This window comes from Rhineura floridana, chromosome 3 (genome assembly GCF_030035675.1).
Source record: "Rhineura floridana isolate rRhiFlo1 chromosome 3, rRhiFlo1.hap2, whole genome shotgun sequence".
NCBI classification, from domain to species: Eukaryota; Metazoa; Chordata; class Lepidosauria; order Squamata; family Rhineuridae; genus Rhineura; species Rhineura floridana.
The window spans coordinates 112275628-112296765 of record NC_084482.1 but is presented as its reverse complement, the minus strand read 5'-3'; the positions used below and the strand labels follow the sequence as shown (position 1 = coordinate 112296765).

The 21138-nt window shown below is 42.8% G+C and overlaps 1 protein-coding gene across 1 annotated transcript in view; it reads right to left on the bottom strand.

Moving 5' to 3' along the window:
- Nucleotides 1-20079, bottom strand: part of SYNPO (synaptopodin) — a 101458-nt gene extending 81379 nt beyond the window's left edge. Inside the window, exon 1 of the mRNA XM_061617406.1 lies at nt 20013-20079. The gene's annotated coding sequence lies outside the window, so the exon portion shown is untranslated. The remainder of the gene's footprint in view (nt 1-20012) is intronic.
- Nucleotides 20080-21138: the final 1059 nt, after the last annotated feature.

Below are 21138 nucleotides of genomic sequence, written 5' to 3'. Positions count from 1 at the left end.
GGAAAGATTAATTTGAGATCATCTCTCCCCATATCTCATATGTTGCACATACCTCCAGGCCATTTAAAATAACTCATTCCACTCAGTCAACCCTATTATTCAAAGTGAAGGGATGATGCTCAAAGTGAAGAAATTTTAAAAATTGACATGAGACAATAGATACAAATGGGTGCTCTTTGTTTAAAGAGTTGATTTGGAACTTTCCTTGCTATAGAGTGGTGGTCCATCACTCTGTCCTGTCTACACTGACTGGCAGCAGTTCTCCAAGGTTTCAGGCAGGAGTCTTTTCCCCAGCCCTACCTGGAGAGGCTGGCAATGGAACCTAGGACATTTAGCATGCAAAGCAGAAGAGCGCTAGACTGTTACATGCTTAGAATCATCCACTTTGTGCTTGCTTCTGCATCATTGCAAGGTCCACTCAACCTGTACATAAATTTGCAAATCTCCAGCATCTCTCTCTCTCTCTCTCTCTCTCTCTCTCTCTCTCTCTCTCTCTCTCTCTCTCTCTCATTCTCTCATTCTCTCTCATTCTCTCTCTCTCTCTCTCTCTCTCTCTCTCTCTCTCTCTCTCACTCACTCACTCACTCACTCACTCACTTACTCACTCACTCACTCACTCGCTCAGTCACTCTCACTCTCTTAAAGGCTTTCTGGCACAGGAAAGGTGTTTAGCTAGGTTTTTTTTACAATCCTAAACTAAGTGTAGCAAACCTAAGAGAAGCAATGGCTTGGGCAGATACCACCAATGCCTTCAATATGCGTTTCAGTGAAGTTCAGTAGACTGTACAACTAGAAAATGAAGAAAGAATTTTTCAATGACAGGCTATAGCGAGTGGGAGAGAGGTGCTGGAGCCTAGCAGCCCAAGAGACATGCCTTCTAAACTTTCAAAGAACACTGACATTAAGTTGTTTAAACTGGGTTTATAATTAGAATGCAAAACCTAACATTGGCTAGAAGGTACATTCTCTTTCTGTTTCATGTTTTGTACCACATTAACAACATTCACACAGGGCACACAAAGCTCAAATGTGCTTCTTGCTGTCACACAGGGGAAAGAGTCTGTGTGCCAGAGCCAGGTTGTTGTAAAATGGTGTCCAGATAGAGTGTATATGGTGGATGTGCAGGTCTTATTAGAGTGTTGATGTCTCTGTCACACCACAGCTTTATTTCAACATGTTGATCATGAATAGTCAAATACTTTTAACAATATTTGTGTTTCCACCTTTTTGACAGGGAATGGCAGAACCAAGGATGTCATCAAGCCACCCCACCCCCGAAACCAATCTTCCTATCATCCATCCATTCCTGGGTGGTTCATTCCTGGTTAATTTATAAAAAATTAAAATAGGAACATGCATCTAAAAATAGAATCATATAATCATAGAATAGTAGAGTTGGAAGGGGCCTACAAGGCCATCAAGTCCAACCCCCTGCTCAATGCAGGAATCCAAATCAAAGCATTACCGACAGATGGCTCTCCAGGTGCCTCTTGAATAAGACCTTCTGAATCCTTCTTGTAATAGCTAGTGACATTACATGCCTGTGCCAATAAAAAAAACCCTAACATCAGTTCTGGATAGGGTTGCCAGGCTCAGCCTCCAAGCGGTCTGTATCTTTAAAAGTTGTGCAGGGGGAACTGAGAATTCCCCCTTGTGGTTTTTCCCATTGCAATGTTGCAAGAACACCTGCACTTGGCTGACTTTCTCTTCTCCTAAAGATACAGTATCAGTCTCAGGCCCTGAGCCTGGCAACCCTAGTTCTGGAGGACAGAAGGTATAAGCTCGTTTCTTTCCTAGGCATGTTCATACCAACTTTCCTCTGACGAATATATCTTCAGAACAGTTGGTCTGTTATTATTGTCCTGTATGGCAAAGCTGTCCACATCGTCATATGTTCCACATAAAACCTGAATAAACATCACAGAACTTTGTTCACCAGGTATACACCTGCTTGTGACTTATAAAGCCTGCAGCAGCAGATCTGTTGACTGTAAGGAGCTGCAGGCTTCAGTGTCAAGCAGCAGGCTGGAACTTCCACCTCCTCCCCATGCCCCATACTCATGAGTAAGCACACCAATCTGCCATATAAGATAGTGCAGCTCTGTTAGCTCAGACAGCCTTACTTCAACTACTGGACTTTTTCCCAGCCTGAAGATCTGTACCCCAATGAATGGTTATAGCAGACCTGCTGGTTAGGATGGGCTCTGTTTCAAAAGGCCTGTTTTGGAGAGAATCTATTGATGAATAACACACACACACATTATTTGAAAGAAGCAGGCAGATGGAAGTGCTTACTCACAAGTAATTTGTCTGCTGTTCTCTTGCAACTTTGAACTGTGCACCCACAGAAGAAGGAGAAGGGGGGGGAGGCAGCGCTGGGATGGTTTCTCTCTCATTTTCTGACAATGAAAGTGCCACTTTCCCCTGCATGAACCTGCCTGATTGCTCAGATCAGCTTCAGAGGCCTTGCTCCATGTCTCTGCTGCAATCTGATGCAAGGCAGACAATGGCTGAAGAGACAGGTAGTCCCCAAAGTGTGCAACTTCTTCCACTGGGAGATTCTCTCGGGTCTTTGTTTTCTTTTAGATGTCACTTTCTATACTTGCCCAGAATTTTTTGTTCTGTGTCTATCTTACACGGGATTTTTTAACGTGCCTGATCATATTTTTGGTAGTTTTCCTATGTTTGATTTCACTGTATTTTTATGTTATTTGTAAGCCACTCTGAGAGTCATGGCTGAAGAATAGCAAGTAGATATTTTAAACAAACAAACAAAACAAAACAAAAACAGGTAAAACAAGCAAACAAACTTTTGTGGCTGCTTCAGATGTGGACCATCATGCTATACACCATAGGCTGGAAACCAGGAGCTCTGAGACAAAACACTTTAGGTGAAGAGCCTAATCCATAAAGTACTTATGCCAGCGAGAGGCTAAGGCTGATTTTGTTAGGCTACAACTTCATATAAAGGTCCCAAAGTTTCTGCATGTGAGTGCAGAGAGGGTAGATCTATGGCAACAAACAATACCTCCCCCACATGCTGTAAGTTCATTATAGGCAGATTCACACATGCGCATGAATGGGCAAAATCACATGTGCATAGGGTGAGTATCTCAGAGCTTCCTCCCAAGGAAATGTCTTATATCACACAGAACTTTACCCATCAGGCAAACTAACGAAAAGTGGTTATATCACAGCCTTAGGTTATGCCACAACAGGAGCTTATGCTGGATGTGATGGCTGAAGCCAATACGAGTGTGATTTGGATTGGGGCCCATGGCATGAGTGGGCAGGGGAGGATTAGATCTCCTCTAGCTATGCTGTTCTGATCCATACATTCCCATCCCAAATGACTGGTTTTATGGGGGAGGAGATGCATTAGTTTCATGTATCTCCTATGCCATATTTAGTTAGGTCCTGCTAGGAATCTAATAAGCCCTGGTAGGCATGAGGTAGGCATCTAACCCAGTGAGTCATGGACCCCTTTGAGAAGCTGATTCTTAAAGGGGACTATGCCCCCCTTTAAACAAACAAACAAACAGACAGACAAATGCAACTTATTTTATTGCATTGGAAATTTATTTTTTTGTATGCCTGGTTCACAAAGCTCCTTAAACCCATCTGTGAACCTGTCCATAGACCATATATTAAGAATCCCTCATCTAAAGGCTACATTTAGGCATCCAGATCTCCTGCATTTGACAACTCAATGGGTTATGTGAATCCTTCAATCTCTGTTGAGTTTGTTAGAGCCAGATTTTGAAATGTGCATGTGTACATTTTCCGTTCTGTAATTTCTGTCCTTCTGGATTCAGAAATAAAGAACCTATCCTGGAAGATTATGCACACTTCCAATATCATACAGCATGACCTCTGAAATGAACCATCTCTAGCTTTTTGATAATTTAACAGTAATGCAGTATCTGGCCTGGAGGCATTTCATTTCAGAGAATAGTAGAAAAACTATATCAAGTTCTCCCCATGATATAGGTTATTGCATACTCATTTTGCATTTTATTTGATGAAAAGAATGAATACACCCCCTTCTCAAAGGAATACTAAAGTTAATTTCCCACCTCCTACACAAATATGTTTTGGCAGGCTCGGCTTTCTTCAGCACCATCGAACTGAAGAGAAAAAGAGCTGCTTAAAAGCTTCTTATTCAGATATCCCCATCTGGTGGGGAAGGTGAGCGCTTCAGCAGCCTAATTCCCCATAAATACTACAACCCCCAAGTGGCAGGATAATCCCATAATATGCCATAGGGCACTAAGTGTTTCTGCAACTGCAAATTCATGCTGTGCAAGTTCATGCAGTGTTTGGTTTCAAAAGCAAGTTTATATTGTGGCTGCAAAGCCTGTGAGCAATGGCTGGGGAAATATCAGAAGCTCTGGGAGAAAGGGTGTGTGTGAATGGTTGCAGCAGTCAAGGGTGAAGCTTTATTGCTCTAAGTAGCTTCTTGCCCTCCCTCAAGACTGCCAGCAGCAGCAGCAACAGCAGCAGCATAGTATGCAAATACATGCAAACCTGGTGTATTTGCATGATGTATGCAGGAAAGAGTGTTCCATTTCCCTTGGCACAGATCTGGATCATCTTGATACAGTGTTCTGATATTTTTAGTGCAGGCTACACCTAGCCCTGCTTTCAAAAAGACTTCATATTATGATGATCCTTAACATTTGTTTCCTACTCATTAGAGCTGTAAATAAACATTACATTATCAGTGCTAGCAGCAGCTCCGTAAGGGACCTCTACCAATAAGAATTGCTTTTACACCAGTGATCAAAAGCAGTGGGAGCATGTGCCTTCTTCCTGTCTCACTGTGGGTATTACTGGATTTTGGCTGAAACGGTGATTTCTAATCATGTTAGCCATGTAGTTCATCAGCCCCAACCAGAACTCTTTTTATTGGGAAATTACAATCCCAACCCCCAGGAAACTCTCAGCAGGCTGGCCAAGACCAAAGGAGTCTTGCAGGTTACCAGGAATGGATAGGGCATAAAGACACACAAGGAGAAAAGGTCAAGAAGTGATCTGACCAACAAGCACATCAGTTTGATCCCTAAGAAATATAAAACATTATTGGTGGGTCCTATTAATAAGACCTAGAAGCTTCTCCTTTGGGTGCCAGCAAGATCTTTCTTTGGGGAGATTCCAGTAAAATGAGATGGGTGTTTATACTGTGCCAAATGAATTATCCAGGGACCACTTCCTAAATATCAGATATACTATGCAATGCCATGCAGAAAAGCTCATGGATGTAAATAAAATGACCAGGTAGCTGAAAAGGCACATTGGTCCAGCTTTTTGAGATTATTCCAAGCAAATTTGGATATAAGAGGCTGCATGAAACTGGAGAAGACAACCCTGGGAACAAAGAAAGTCTTGGGGCTAAACAAGACAAGACAACAGTTACCCATGACTGCGTTTTCTGTCTCTTTAAACGTTGGCAAACAGTAGCTATAGGGGGTGAGCACTCAGAGGTGCTGGGTGCAGAGGGTCTCCCCATGCCATTTGCTCAATAAAAATGCCCTCCCCAGTTACTATTTGCTCCTTTAGAGAAAAGGTGTATAAATAAGCAGTACATGTAAGTTTTTCCTTTGGTATGTAGGTGAGATTTTCATCAGGAAGAAGGGATGGGTAAAACAGTCTCCCAAATTCTCCATCCCTACTTGTGAATTGCGAGATTAAGGAAACTATTTCACCAGATATTCTCTTGGGGACAGGGTGAGGTAGACTTTCCCATCAGTCTAGGGTGGTGGTAGGGAAGTAAATTCTCAAAAAAGGCTCTTTGGAAAAATGTTGGCTCAGTTAATACAGAATGAAATCTATATCGCTAGTTCACACTGATGAATGAGGGAAGCAGTGTACTAAGGCAGGAGGACCGGAAAGAGTACATGTTCATTGCTTTCTTTAACAACATTAAGATATTGCGCAATATTAAAACTGGGCCCACACCTGTACCCCAAAATCTCCATCCTATTCATAGGGACAGTGATATCCACAGCTGCTGACATTAGGGGGTATTTTGCTGAGGGGGGGCTGTACTGAATTTTTTTACCTCATCAGGGAGATCCCCCCAAAATAAAATTCTCTGAAAATTTATCAGATTTTTTTTCTTCTGAGAAATTTCAGCTTAGCTCTACTTCCTTCACCCACACCAGTTATTATTTGTCCAAAATTTAAAGTGACAGGGGAGTCAGTCATGGATCTCCATAATCTTGTCTTTCCTGGCCTTTGGCTTCTAAATCATACTGACTTTCCAGCCAATTTTCTGGCTTCACTTTAGGTACCTGACCCTTACTAGACACAAGCTTCATCATCGATTAGAAAATTAGTAGACCAGCTCAGTTTGGGAACAAAAATCTTGCTGAGTGCCAGTGTAATTGAGGACATTTTATAACCTCACTGAGTGCTAGAAGTCACTTCAAAAGGGCAAACAGTCAATTCAGAGGTCAGAAGAGTGAAATGCAGCCTATGCCTAGTGATGCAATAGTTGATACCCAAGATGCCATTCCAGGTATAGTTCTTGATGAGATTTGAAGTGCAGCCAGAGCTGTCAGAGCAGCCCTGTGTCTGGTGCTTGCCATCTGTTGCAGTCTAATATCAGTCACTCATTGAGTGAACCTTGCTTAAAATGTCCCTCTCAGCTTCTTTGCAAGACCTCCCTTGCACCCTTTTTTATGGGGAGAACGTCCAACAATATTTTATTGAAGACAAATAATGGATGAAGCCACTAAGACAAGGATGAGGAAGGTGCAGCCGTCCAGATGTTGTTGGACTTCAATTCCCATCAGTCCCATCTGACATAGCCAATAGTCAAGAATGACAGGATTTGTGGTTCAGCAACATTTGGAAGAGTCCAGGTTCTCCATTCCTGTACTAAAACATGAACCTGCCAAGTGCCTAATACAGTAGGGCTGATTTTCTCAGAAAATTTCTCAGAAAACAATATTCTGACAATGATTTTGGAAAACATTCTTTTTTCAACTACTCCTGAAGTATTAAGAGAATTTTGGCTCTCTCCTGGAGAATATTTGGTGAAATGGCCTCCCCGGTTTCACTATTCATGAATTTTGGGTGCAACTGAGGATTCAGTTTTAATATTATTTAATATTATTTTATTGCTGTCAAAAGAAGCAATGAGCATGGCCCTTCCACCTTTTAGTTCTCCCCTCTTAGACAGTTGCTTTTTTCATCCATCAATATAGATTTACAGTTGCATTTCATTCAACATTAAGTGAGCCAGAATTTCTCAGAAAACAATTTTCTGAGGAAAAACTGTTCAATAATTCATACACACACACACACATACAACATGCCAGAATACTAGACAAAATTTTCCCCTGCTCATTTCACTACCCACAAATAGCTTGGAAAATATTCAGAGGCCATTTTTGCTCAGGCTTACAACAGAGGCCTGGTCTGTTTACTCCCATTGGAAGCTGAAGAGCAGTTCTCTTTGTTAGCTTCTTCCCCACTCCACCAATAGTTGAAGATCTCTTATAAGACACACCAGAAAGAGTGAACATGCTGATCTCCAGATTTGTTTTGACTACAACTCCCACCATCTCTCACCATTGGCCATGCTGGCTGGGGCTGATGGGAGTTGTAGTCCACAATAACCACAGGGCACCATGGTGTAAACCACACCACTGAATGATCTTCCTTTCCTTCCTCTGGGCCTCATTTAGCTAACAAGGAGTGAAACATTCCTAAAAATAGGAGTTTTGCTGATGAAAAAGCTGATCAGTGTTATGAATGTTCTGCCCATAAGTCTGTAGTATACATATAGTTTCAAACCAGGGTGGGTTGCGAGTGAGGCTGAGATATTGCACTTTTGCTGTCAATTCAAAACAGAAGCAGCAGCTTGAGGACAACTAAGCCAATTTCAAAAATGTGGGAAGGTGGGCGATCAGCTTCCTCCAGGTTTGTATCCTCATGTTTGAGCGAGATGCTCATTAGAAAGCAGCAGTGCCAAGTTACCCCTTTCCCAGTAATCTATGGCTCTAGCTATGGGTCTATGAAGTAGAAGATATGATCTGAAAGTGTGATTGATGCAATCCTGATTCTGGGCCAGCTTAACCTGTTTCATAAATAAGATCAGGCCAATTATATTTTTTGGTTGCATCTTCTACATACTGTAGAAGCCCTGTGGTTTATAAGAGAAATAGTGGACAAATATGGACCTGCCAGTTGATTCCTTAGGAAAGTACCACTAGCCCCAGTTCTCTCCTAGATAAAAACCCTTTAGTGTTTTCCCGAATTATGGAGAAGCTGGGATTGCAATGGGCTGTGATGGGTCACATAAGGCATGGTATGTTTGGAGAGTTGATAACGTCTTTGCCCTTACTGTTCCTAGTGCAGTAGTACCCCATTCTAAGGCTTCTGTTGGCACTGAATGTTGTTGTCGTTAGGGGAGGATGTGTTGCACATGTGTCAGCATGCTCAGCTGCATGTAAAAATAATATGATGGCAGGGGGTGGTGCAGAGTGAGTAGAGTCATTACAGGGCAGGGGTTGCAGTGTATATCTAAACATCTATCTAAACACTAAAATAGAGGATCACTTCAAAATACTGGATTCCTAAACATAAGTGGTGCACACGGTGGGTAGAAGCCATCCTCCTGATACATCATTGCTGACCTGGATGGGGCTAGGGCAGGGCAGTGGTGAGGTTTAGGCTGTGTCCAGCCAGTGACGCTGGTGCCAGGAGGGTAGCTCCGCCCCACCATTCACACTACCACTGAATACAAGTATGTCTGTGTTGGGGCTTATGGGATAAAACAAATATGTGATGCTATTTTTAGTAGAGTAAAATGGCTAAAATGGAATGAGCAATAATCAGCCCCGCTCCTCACCCTTTCTCCTAACTCACACAGACTAGCAGAATAAAACAACAAGCTTTCTCCAGTAAAGTATATAAAATTAGTTTACTCATGACCTCTTCATGTACACAGTAATGTAGGCACAGCTTAGGAAATCAGAAGAAAATGGGTGTTACTTTCAGTCCGTGTAAAAAATAATATGCTTCAGGCAAGCAGCCCCTGTCCTGCCCAGAGCTGAAGGACCCAGATTGAGACGAGGTGGTATCTTTTTCTCTTTTTATTAGTGTTATTGTTACATCCAAAGCTGTGCACCTCATATACCTGTCTACTCTGGCTCACTACTTTGCTACCGAATCTAACTAAGCAGTCTGCAAAGTCTGGGGAAAGTTGACTCGGTGCTTGCTTAAGCAAGGAAGGTTTTCACGCATAGGTGATGGCTCCGCCTCAGTTTCCCTTTTTGAAAGTCTATTTTCTTGCACCTCCTTGCACAGGGTGGGGGAGAGCGTCACCCGATACATCAGTAAGGGGGGCTTCGCTAGGTGACAACCCAGGCTTTGGCTCCTGAACATTGATTGGCTGGGAAGCATTTGAAATATCTGGCAGGGTTCTTGCGCAGGTGTGGATGGCGCGTCCGGGGAAGCATCTCTCCACTGGTACAGTGGTGGACTGGCGGGAGGGACAGGAGCTGCCTCCCCTCATGTGCTGGGCTTGGGGGACTGAGACCTGTCAGGACCCTCCCCGCTAAATTCTCCTTCCCCGACATCCCAAGTAACGTTGTCCTCATCCGACTCCTCTCCCTGATCCAGACCCCTCCCCTTCTGGTTCACAACAGCCCCATGCCTGCTTGCTCATGTGGTAATGGAGATTTCAAAAGAGCAGCACAGCAAGAAAAAGGAGGAAGGGGAGAGCAGAACAACAATCAAACAGGAAGCTACATCACAATAAACGATAGAGGATAGAGTTTCCCTTCTCCCTTTAACATGTATAACCCTGCCCCATAGTGGTGGCATGCAAAGTTGCCTATTTCCAACAGTGTTCATATCTTCCAGTGATAAGAAAGATACCTGTATGTGAAAGACACCTACACGTGAAAGTAGCTATGTGATAGTGGCTAAATCTTTGCATCTGTTTTACTTATTCCAGGTGGGGAGGGCTATAAAAGTCTATTGCTAGTCCTTTCTAGAATGGGCCCCAAGGGACTCTGTATTAAAGCTCAGCTGGAGGTTGTAGGGCCAGGGTGGAAAATCTTTTCCCCTCAAGGGCCACATCCCCTTCTGGGCAATCTTCTAGGGGCCACATGCCAGTGGTGGGTGGGACTTGAGGCAAAAGTGGGCAGAGCAATGGATGCAGATGTTACCTTTGTACAGTAGGCTAGTTTCAACATACACACTCGCACACCCCTCTCTATCCTCCATCCAAGCAATCAAGAATCATTTTCTGAGTTCAAGGACACATTCCACTGGGGAGGGATGTGGCTGAGGAGGGAGTGTAGTCCTGAGGGCCAGATAAAGAGGGCAGAAGGGCTGCATTTGGCCCCCAAGAGTGAGGTAGGACTGATGATACAAATTTTCTCCTATATCCCCTTTGCTGGTTGTTGTGCTTCACGGAGCCTCTTGGGCCTCCAACAAGGTCGTTGTCCATTGTGCAGAATTGTGTTGATGCTTGTTTAAAAAACAGATTCCGGCCATTTATTTACTACCTTAAAAGGTATCTTTATACAACATTCCAGATGCCTGTCCAAAGTCTAGTTTTTTTAAAAAAAACAACACTACATTCTCAGTCTCCAGTTTGTTTATTGCTCCTGCTTTTTGTGTGTGTGGTGCTAGCTAAGCAATAGAGACAGTGAGGCTTACAAGGTAGAGAGAGTGTGGGATGGGGCAATGGGTGCCCCATTAAAGAAAGCTAGTGGGACGGAGATATTATCTGGTTTGTGTTGTATTAGCCCCACGATACACTGGATTTCATTAAGCCTGGATACTTATCCAGTAATGTGATCTGAGGAAGCACTCAGTCTTGCTTTTAAAACTTGGACAAAGAGAAGAGAGAAGGTCATTTAAAAATGAAACCTCACATTTCTTTCCCTTCCGTATTCTCTTATTGCCTGACTCCAGGGGCTTTCTTAGTGAACTGAGAATCCCATTCCCACCCACATCCCACAGCCCTCTTTGTTGTCTGCCTCCTCTCCTCCCCCTCTTTCTCTGCCATCCTTGCCCTTCTCGTACCATCTCATAAAAATCATAGAATGCATTTGAAGGTCTGGCGGTCTAGAACATTGAGACAAACAATAGGTGGGAAAGGAATTGAGACATCTAGTCCTTTCCTCAGTCTCACTCACACACACCCTACACCCTCTGACCCACTTCCATTCATCACACATTCTGAGTGGAGAAGTTGGCCTGAGCCCAGTTCTTCCTCGGCCTGTTATCAATAGCAACAGCTTCAGAAAGGAACAGGCTAGTAAGTAAATGTGGGTGGAGTGTTCCCATACATCATGGAGACCATGACACTGGAGGGTGAGGAGGAGACGGGGGTCAGGGCCAGGACCTTTAAAAAAAAAGTACTCATAGAAGTGCTGTGGGTGGCAGCACAAAATGGTTGCCATGGGCAGAAAAAAAGAGGTGGAGGTGCTCTGTATCGGCAATGAGTGCTGTCACGCAAAACTGGTCAGGGCTTTTTATCCAAACTGAAGCCTGTCCAATCTGACTATGAGAATGAAGTAAGGAACACTGCCCTGTCCCAAACCAGAAGCTGTCAGTGGGTGGCCCAGTCACCAGCAACTGGGACCACCACATAATTGATTCAGCAATGTCTCTCCTCCTGCTTCCTGGACCAAGTTCCTGGATCTTTGATAGCCAGAACGTTGAAAACATATTGCTCCCTCCTTCCCTGAAACCCTGGAGCTGCCTTTTGGAGGGGAAGGAGGGACACTGCTCCTTCCACTGTTCCTGTCACTGGTGCTTGGCGTAAATTCCCAGTAAACTATACACTCTACTGTTCACTGAAATGGGTGGTAGCCATTCTTTTGAATAGGAGTCTGCAGTCTGTGCAATTAACCCTCCTGACTGAAAGCACTTATTTATTCATTCTGGGTCAGGAGGGCTAGTTGCACAGATTGCAGAGATGCTGGACCAGACCCCTGAAAACAATCCAGAGTCCAACAACGCAGGACTTCTGAAGCCTGGGACCCTCAAACCAAAGACTCCAAACTGGAATCCGTTCTAGAATCTGCAATCTCTGAATCAGCTATCACTAAGGGGCCAGCATCCCTGCCCTGAAAGTCCTCACACTCCACAAAGTCAAACCACCATTACAGTCAATGATCCTAGTGATTGTTGTTGTTATGTGCCTTCAAGTCGATTACGACTTATGGCGACCCTATGAATCAGTGACCTCCAAGAGCATCTGTCATGAACCACCCTGTTCAGATCTTGTAAGTTCAGGTCTGTGGCTTCTTTTATGGAATCAATCCATCTCTTGTTTGGCCTTCCTCTTTTTCTACTCCCTTCTGTTTTTCCCAGCATGATTGTCTTTTCTAGTGAATCAGGTCTTCTTGTTATGTGTCCAAAGTATGATAACCTCAGTTTCATCATTTTAGCTTCTAGTGACAGTTCTGGTTTAATTTGTGATCCTAGTGATAGACAGCAGAAAAGCAAGGGAATGCTTGGTTTAAGGTCAAAGATCTGTCCCTTTAAGGCTCTCTACTCCTCAGCAAGTGGTGGAGCTTGGAAGGGACCAAGGACTATACAAGGGCTGAGTTGAAACTCAGTTCTTATTGGAGAAACTGCTCTATGCCCAGTGACTTACCCATGATTGTGAAAGACCCCTTGCTTCCAGTCCAGAGGATGCAAGCAGGGCCAGTGATGGGTGTGGTCTGGAAAGGGGGGTGTAGCCTGGGGAGAGTTCTGAGGGTCAGATAGGGAGGCCTGGAGGGTTGCATTGAGCCCATAGGTCTGAGGTTCCCCATCCCTGCTTTAAATGGAGTGGTCCATTTTTTTTTACTGCAGACTACTTTCAAAGGACATTTTTCCACCACATCAGCAACCTGGTACCCTCCAGATGCTGTTGGCTCCACCTCCAATCTACCCCAGCCAGCATGGCAGTACTCAGGGATGATGGGAGCTGTAGTCCAGCAACATCTGGAGGCCATCACATTGGCTTCCTCAGCAGCACACAGTGGCTGTTTTGAGGATCCTTAGGATCTGTAGGTTAGGAATAGATGTAGCAGTTGTCAGCATAGATTATCCAGAGGCTTCAGCCAAATCCAGAACTACATCCCTCCAAACATTTCCTTCTTTCTCACAGTACCTGCTATTTTGCAAGTGGTACAGAGGGACGCAAAAACAGTGGGATGCAGTCTGGCCATTGAATATGAGGAACAACATTATAGTCCTAGTTATATCCTTTGCAGCAGTGAAACATTTAGATGGGGGGTGAGATAGAGAGAGTTAGTATGATGCAGCCTTAGCATTGCTGCAGGGTAGCATGACTGTGTAACATCTGTGGCAACATCTAGATCTCCCATAACTCACATCAATCTTGAAAGAAAGATCTCATCCAGTGCTATTGCATTTCAAAGCAAGCGCTCTGGCTTTAAAATAATTACACATTGTGTTCAATCACAAATAGATGCAAGGGTTGTGCCATCAGTGATGACTGATGCAAGATATTTACCCCTTCAAAAAGAAAGCTTGGGAAATGTCTGAACATGTTCTTCACTTGGGTGAAAAACAGGAAAGGCTCATTCAAGTTTGTCAATCCAGACTCTGGAAATGTTTTAGGAGAGGCTAGTGCAGTCTTGGCCAACCCGGTGCCCTCCAGATGTTGTTGAACTACAATGCCCATCACTCTTAGCCAGCATTGCCAATGGTCAGGGATGATGGGAGTTGTAGACCATCAACATCTGGAGGACACCAAGTTGGGAATGGCTGGTCTAATGGATAGGATAATGCACTGATATTCACTGTATGGATGAAAGAGGGAGACCCTGGCAGCAATCTCTGCCCCTACCATATGCCACCCCCTATGCATATGTCAGAATATGTGCAGGCAGCCAATGTATGGCTAACTCCAGACATTCCTGAATGAATACGGATTATCCCTACCCCTATTTATCTAGCTGCTGGATAGGTTTTGGGACTGAACTAGCCTTGGTTGCTTTGATGAACAACAGGGGTCAGATGAAATGCAACCCATGGATTCTCCTGGATTTCTCAGCAGTTTTTGATACTATCCTTTTGAGCCACCTGCCTGGTCTAAAAATTGGAGGCAGCACAGTCTGATGGTTCTGCTCCTATCTGGGCAAATTATAATGGTGTTAATGAATTTTTGCTTTATTGGTTCTTCATAATTCTGTTGCAGAGTTCCCACCCACATGCTATTTAATATCTATATGAAACTGCTAGATGAGGTTATACAAATATTTGGGCTCAGGTGTGCAGATGGTACCTAGTTCTATTTCTCCATTTAATCTAATGTAGATGTAGCAGTTGATGTCCTGAATAGATGCCTGGAGTTATAATGGGCTGGATTAGGACTAACAAACTGAATCTCAGTCCAGAAACGATGGAGGTACTATTTGTGACCAGTTTGTCTGAGCATGAAGATGTTGTATGGCCTCCTCTGGATGAAGTTAAGGTTATATTTCACCATAAGGAACTTGAGGGTATAATTAGATCCAGAGCTTGGAAAAGTTACTTTTTTGAACTACAACTCCCATCAGCCCAATCCAGTGGCCATGCTGGCTGGGGCTGATGGGAGTTGTAGTTTTAAAAAGTAACTTTTCCAAGCTCTGATTAGATCCTTCCTTGTCGTTAGCATTCAGGTAGCATCTGTGGCATGAAGTGCCATTCATAACTTCAGATGGTGCACCAGCTTTATCCCGTCTTTGGTTGAGATGACCTTGCCACAATTATCCATCCATGTGTTCTAAATAGTGTGGCTGCCTTTGAAGAACATTCAGAAACTTCAACTGGTTCAAAATACTGTGACCAGACTGTTGACAGAGACTCACTATACTGAACATATTGTTATGGGATTGAGAGTTGAGATGGATGATTTCTATGAAACCCCTTTCCAGCCTCTGATTTGAGATCTGCAGGGGAAGAAATCCACTCCACTGGTCAGACTAGTTTTCTTCATTAAGTTAGTTTGTGAGCTAATGGGTTTGTCAAGTGGCTACCATTAACATGTGTAAGAATATGCTACTGGCGCTCTTTCTGGAGAGAGGCCCTTCTCCCCTCCTCCATCCTGGAGCCAAAGAAAGGCTTGTTTTTTTAGTCTAGTCTGGAGAAGCTGGGAATTAGGAAGACACACAGAGAAGCCTGCTCTCTGCACCATGACTTTGGGGTGCCTCCCTACAATCCTGATGGAAAAGCACGATCTATTGGACTGTTAATGCTGTGAACCCCTCCATATTATGCTCAGATTGTATATATGTGTAAATAAAAACCATACATCCTTTAAGACACCACAGCTTCCACTGACCTTCATTCCAAGGAAACCAAACCCTGGGTAAAGCGCAGGAACCCCTGGAAGTCTCTCACTGCTCAGAGATTGGGTGTGCACAACAATATTTTGCTTTCAAAGAGATCTACAGGCTACTAGTTTGTTTGTGAGCACCATTCAAAAATGTTGCTTTCAACTTATAAAGCTCTATAGGGCCTGGAACCGGGGGATCTTCTCCCATATGAACAAGCCCGTAATTCATGGCTGTGTTCTGGGTATCTTCAGAGGTGGTGATGTCACCTGAACTGTGCAGCATCCTTCCTAGATATATTTTCTTGGCATCCAGCCTTTTATGCTTTAGGTGCCAAGTTAAAAACTGTTCCATTTTGCCCAGCGTTTGCTGAGTGATACTGTTTGCTGCTACCAGTCATTATTTGACATGCTTTTAGTTGTTTTAAAACTGATCTTTTTAATGATTTAATGCTATGTTGAACTGTAAAATGCCTTGAAGAATGTGTGATGGGAAGCTGGGCTCCTTCTGGGAAGAAGGAAAGGATATAAATTTAATAAATAAATCAGTAATGGTGTAGTGGTTAAGGTGTTGGACTACGACCTGGGAGACCAGGGTTCGAATCCCCACACAGCCATGAAGCTCACTGGGTGACCTTGGGCCAGTCACTGCCTCTCAGCCTCAGAGGAAGGCAATGGTAAACCACCTCTGAATTCTGCTTACCATGAAAACCCTATTCATAGGGTTGCCATAAGTCAGAATCGACTTGAAGGCAGTCCATTTCCATTTTTCAAATGTTTGAAATACATTTTTTAGAAACCTGTGTAGATGAATCATGAAGCAGGACACGGGGAAAATGGGAATATGCCAGTGATGTGATTCCAACCTATGTGCATCATGGTCTACATGCGTAATCGTTACACACATGTTCCAACCAATGCATGAGAGCTGGGCACATAGAGTATCTGAATATTAGGCAGGTGCCATCTCTGCTATCTTTTCGGCGCCTTTTGAAGACTTTTCTTTTTCAACAAGCCTTTTAAGTTGAGAGCTATCCCACTCTGTGTCTGTGTCAGAATTGCTTAATATGTTTTTAATAATGTTTTTAACCCTTTTAAAAAAGTTTTTAAAATGTTTTTAATGCTGTTTTGTCTTAATGTATTTTAAGATGTTTTTATAATGTTTTAAAGTGTTTTTAGTGCCTTGTTTTCCGCCCTGGGCTCCTGCTGGGAGGAAGGGCGGGATACAAATTAAATAATTAAACAAATAATTAAATAAATAATTAAATAATAATAATAATAATAATAGAGGGGGTTGGGCCAATGACACAGTCGTAATCCCTCCTCCAGATGAACAGATGCACAGGCCTGCATCTCTCTCTGTCTCTCCCTCTTTCTCCAACTGATAAAATTCATTGACTGTGTGTTCAGCTGTTTGGATCCATTTCCCACAAACACCGCATGTGAATTACAGATAGACCCAGCAACGGAATATGCAAGCCAGCACAAATAGTTTCTATCATTTCTATCTGTCATTTCAGGCTTACACTTTCTGTTTTCTTTCTTGTCTTCCTTTCCATGACCCAGTCTTAACTCCTTCAGAGCCTCGGAGCAGCATAGGACTCAGTCATGGACACAGTTCTCCTCCCCATAGGCATGGAGGCTTTGCTACTAACCAAGCAACATGAAGAGAAAGTGTTTACTTTGAGAAGCATGCCATGACAAAGGAGAAGAGCCACCACTTAGAAATGCTGGCCAGTAATAGTAAGGATTCTATAGCTCAAAGGCAGCATTTGTATTGAACCCATATGACAATAGGGAGCCAGTGCAGATCCTTATAGCATAGCGTGTTACCTGTGTGGTTCCATCGGGAAACATACTGCTGCATTCAACAAAAACTTCTGAAAGTTACCCAGGGCTCCATGTTGCCTAGCTCAGGCACGGGGAAACTTTGCAGGGGTGATGGGAGTTGTAATTCAGCAATATCTGAAGGTCTAAAAGTTCCCCACACCTGGTCTAGCTGGTTGAAAGCCCCACGAGGCACTATAATGGAGTGAATGGACTGAAGACACTTAAATATTTGCTCAGACACTTGCTCACTTCTTTGTGGGCCCGTAAGCAAATCATTATCTGTTGGCCAAACCAACCTCGTAAGGTGTTGGAAGGATTAAAAAGCCAGTTTAGTGGTTAGAGTATTGGATTTAGGCCAGGGAGATGTGCATTCAAATCCATTTAGTTAAAAGAATGATCTTGGGCCAGTCACCCTCTCTCAGCCTACTTCTCAGGGTTAACCTACTTTACGAGTAAGAATGGGGGACGGGGGTGTTAGTATACACCACCTCAAGTACCTGGGGAGAAGGGTAGGCTTTTTAAAAATGCTACTAATGAAAAAGGGATCATCATGTGTATGCCGCCATGACTTCCTTTGACAAAAGATGGGATACAACTGTGTTAAATAAATAAGTTGATATATATTTAGATAGGGAAGAATATACAAATGTTTAAATAAATGTATAGAGAAAATTGAAGGGGCAGTTCGGGTAGCTTGAACTATACAGCTTTAAAAGAAAACTGGATTGAGCAGAGTTCACGGCCTTTAAGGCAGAAGTGGGAAGAGGGAAGGAGAAAGGATGTTGAATGCAAGCATGCAGAATAAGACCCTTTAGTTTCCACACCATTCCAACAGTAGAATCCACGTTGTTTGAATCTGAGGGTGTCTGTTTCCAAGGTACACTGGGGGTCTCTCCAGTGGAGTCTCCACTAGGAATGGGGGAGAAAATTTGGTTCGGTTCACTGTTTAATGCAACCCTACCTAATTCAGACTTTCCCAAAACAATATGCAAAATAAAATGCAGACATCCTTCGGAATTCACACTTCTCCAGATGTTGCGGTGCAATCCTCTGGCCAAAAACTGTGTGCATAAAAAGGTACTTATATGGTGAAAGTGTGCAGTTACGAGGAATTGTTCACAAAATGCATTATATATGGGGAAATTGCTTACAAAAGTGTGCATATTAAAATGTTGATGAATTTTCATTAGGACTTTTTTTTTTAAAAAAAAAACCCACTGCAATCTGTTATGGAAATATGCTGCCCTGGGCTCCTACTGAGGAAGGGTGGGATATAAATCTAATAAATAAATAAATAAATAAATAAATAAATAAATAAATAAATAAATAAATAAATAAATAAATAAATAAATAAATAAATGTGGCAACCTGAACTTAAGATTGGAAAAATGAGAAAATGAGAAAAACTGTAATTGATGAATTTGGCCAATCCTACTCTCTAGGCCATCCCAATCCATGTAGCTCTTAACCCTATGTTATTGTTAATCATCGTCGTCGTCGTCGTCATCATCATCATCATCATCACTATCCCACCCTTTTTCCAAACAGGAGCCTAGGGCAGCAAAATACACGTTTTATTCAAACTTTATATTAGTCTACAGCTTTGTGGACAAATCATGATGAATTTGTATTTATATTTCATTTTAGAAACTGATTTTAGAATCGCCAATTCCATCTGCATTTTTATGATATTACGATGAGAAAAGGCAGGACCAAATAACAACAGAACTTTCAGAATGTAACATGTTATTACCAATTCTCTGGCATTGTATTTATAATCTTTCTTCACCTTTCTTCCCTTTCCTAGTTTTTTTTTAAACTCACTTTCCTCTCCACCCCTCTTCCTTGCAGCTCTTTGCCACAATCGGTAACTCTAATATGTTGACAGGACAGACACGTCAGAGGACATTCTGTTGATTTAAGGGTGACCAGACAGGCCTGTTGTCATGATGACATAAGTCAGCACCTTCAACCATCCAAAAGGCAAAGGAAAGAAAGTCACAATTTCAAGGTCCGCACAAAAATCTGAGGATCTTTACAGTTAAAACAACTCTTTTTGTGTGTGAGAAAAACAAGATTAATGCAAACCTCAGGCTGCAACCCTGTGCACACATACTTGTAACCCCCATTGAAAGAAATAGTGTTGACAGAATGCTTTTTAATGCAACATGAAGAATGGCTAATAACTGTAATTACATTTTGTAATTACAAATTTTGAATATGCTGGCCTCTCAAGCTTTTTCTTTGAATTCAGATTGACCAAAGAGAATTTTGCACATAGTTTTGTGAAGTTGAGTTTATGTCTGCAGCTTACTAAGGATGGTTCTTTTAAACACATGCACATACACACATGCTTCCATTCCATTCCATTCCATCAGGTAACGGAATCCAGACAGCAGTGCTGATTGGTTTTTCCCAAACCATGTGATGCTCCTGTACTTTATTCCACCACCCTTACATAATGAAAGGCTCGTTGTTAAATAAGAATAGGAAGGGGATGATATATGAGTGTAAGTTGGAGGTCTATATCTGCCCTTTGGCAATCAGATACCAAAGGGCAGACGGGTCAGTGTCTTTAAGCAGTCAGGACAGTCTTCCTGATCCAAATCAAGCTGCCCTGCTGAGGGAAATGTACTATTTAAATCAGAGTGGCAAGACAAAAGCTCTGCTTCTCATGAATGGCAAAGCAATGCCTGTGAAGAAGGAATCTCCTAGACTCTTCCAATAATATGATATTGATGAGATAATACTCAGTTTCTTGATCTACACACACACCCTTGTGAAATATACTAAACATCTTTTTCGCTTCATCACTCACATCCATTTCCAATCTACTGTCTTGGGTAAAGTTTGCCCTCTGGCCTCTGATAGGCGCCCTTACCTGCAGCAGTAAAAAAGATGTTCCCCTAGTTAGCACGCCAGCCAGCCGAGATTTCCTTCTCCATCCACCTCAGCCTGCATCTCAAAGCAACTGGGTTTCTCTTTTTTCTCCCTCCCTCCTAGCTGCCTGAGCAGGAACAGAGGAAGGAAGGGTGAAAGGGGTGGGTGGGAAGGGGGAGGGAGGGGGAGTGTGGAGCTGAAACTTTAATAGCACAGAGCCCCTTTTGTTTCACAGCATATGGTATATTTTGTACATACTGAAGACATTAGCCACCTATATTTTTTAAGAGCTTACTTCAAAAGTCTACATGCAGCTCATGCCCAGCTCTTTGAAAACATACTCTGGGAAGGGTTGGGAGCAACTCAAAATCCAAACAGAAAAGAAAAAAGAAAAACAGCCAACACTGAGATGCTTTGAAAGCCAACACAGTTTCTTTTCTTCCTTTTTTTTTTAATTCCAGTGCTGCATGTGTGTAGCTTTATATACGTGCCTTTGTGGACAATCCACATTAACCAAGTTTATTTATTGTTCATCTGGCGGAGGTCTCAGTCCTAGGCACTTTCACACAAAAGACAAGACGTTCACTGTAGGTTTTTGGCATGGCTTGATGCAGAAGGGGGACAGCCATGTGCCCCATCTATGGCACTCCTCACTGCATTAGCCCCACTGGAATTGACCCTGCTCCAATCATTCGCACATCTCTCCCAATCCTAATGAATGGGAGGAAAGACAGAGAGAGAGAGGTGACAATGAATTTTGGAGCACATAAGCTCAGGACCACATGGGACATGATGCAGTGGCAAAGATAAGACATCTGGCACTGGTTTAGAAATATGTAAATATTTATTGAGTCCCAAAGCTTTGCAAAGCCTACTCTGTCTCCCTCTCTGGCTAAAGAAACAATTTGGAAGAGCCTAGGCTAGAGCCATAAATTGTAATTTCTCACACAGCACTATTTTTAAAAAACCACCCAAGATAAATAAAACAACAACACTCTGAGCAACAATGCTGTACATGACTGAGCCTAGGCAATTTTGAGATACATTAGATACGTTATTTATTTCTCAGCTTACAATAACTTTGCCAACCCTTAAAAGATAAAACTGTGGTACCTGGGTAACACCCC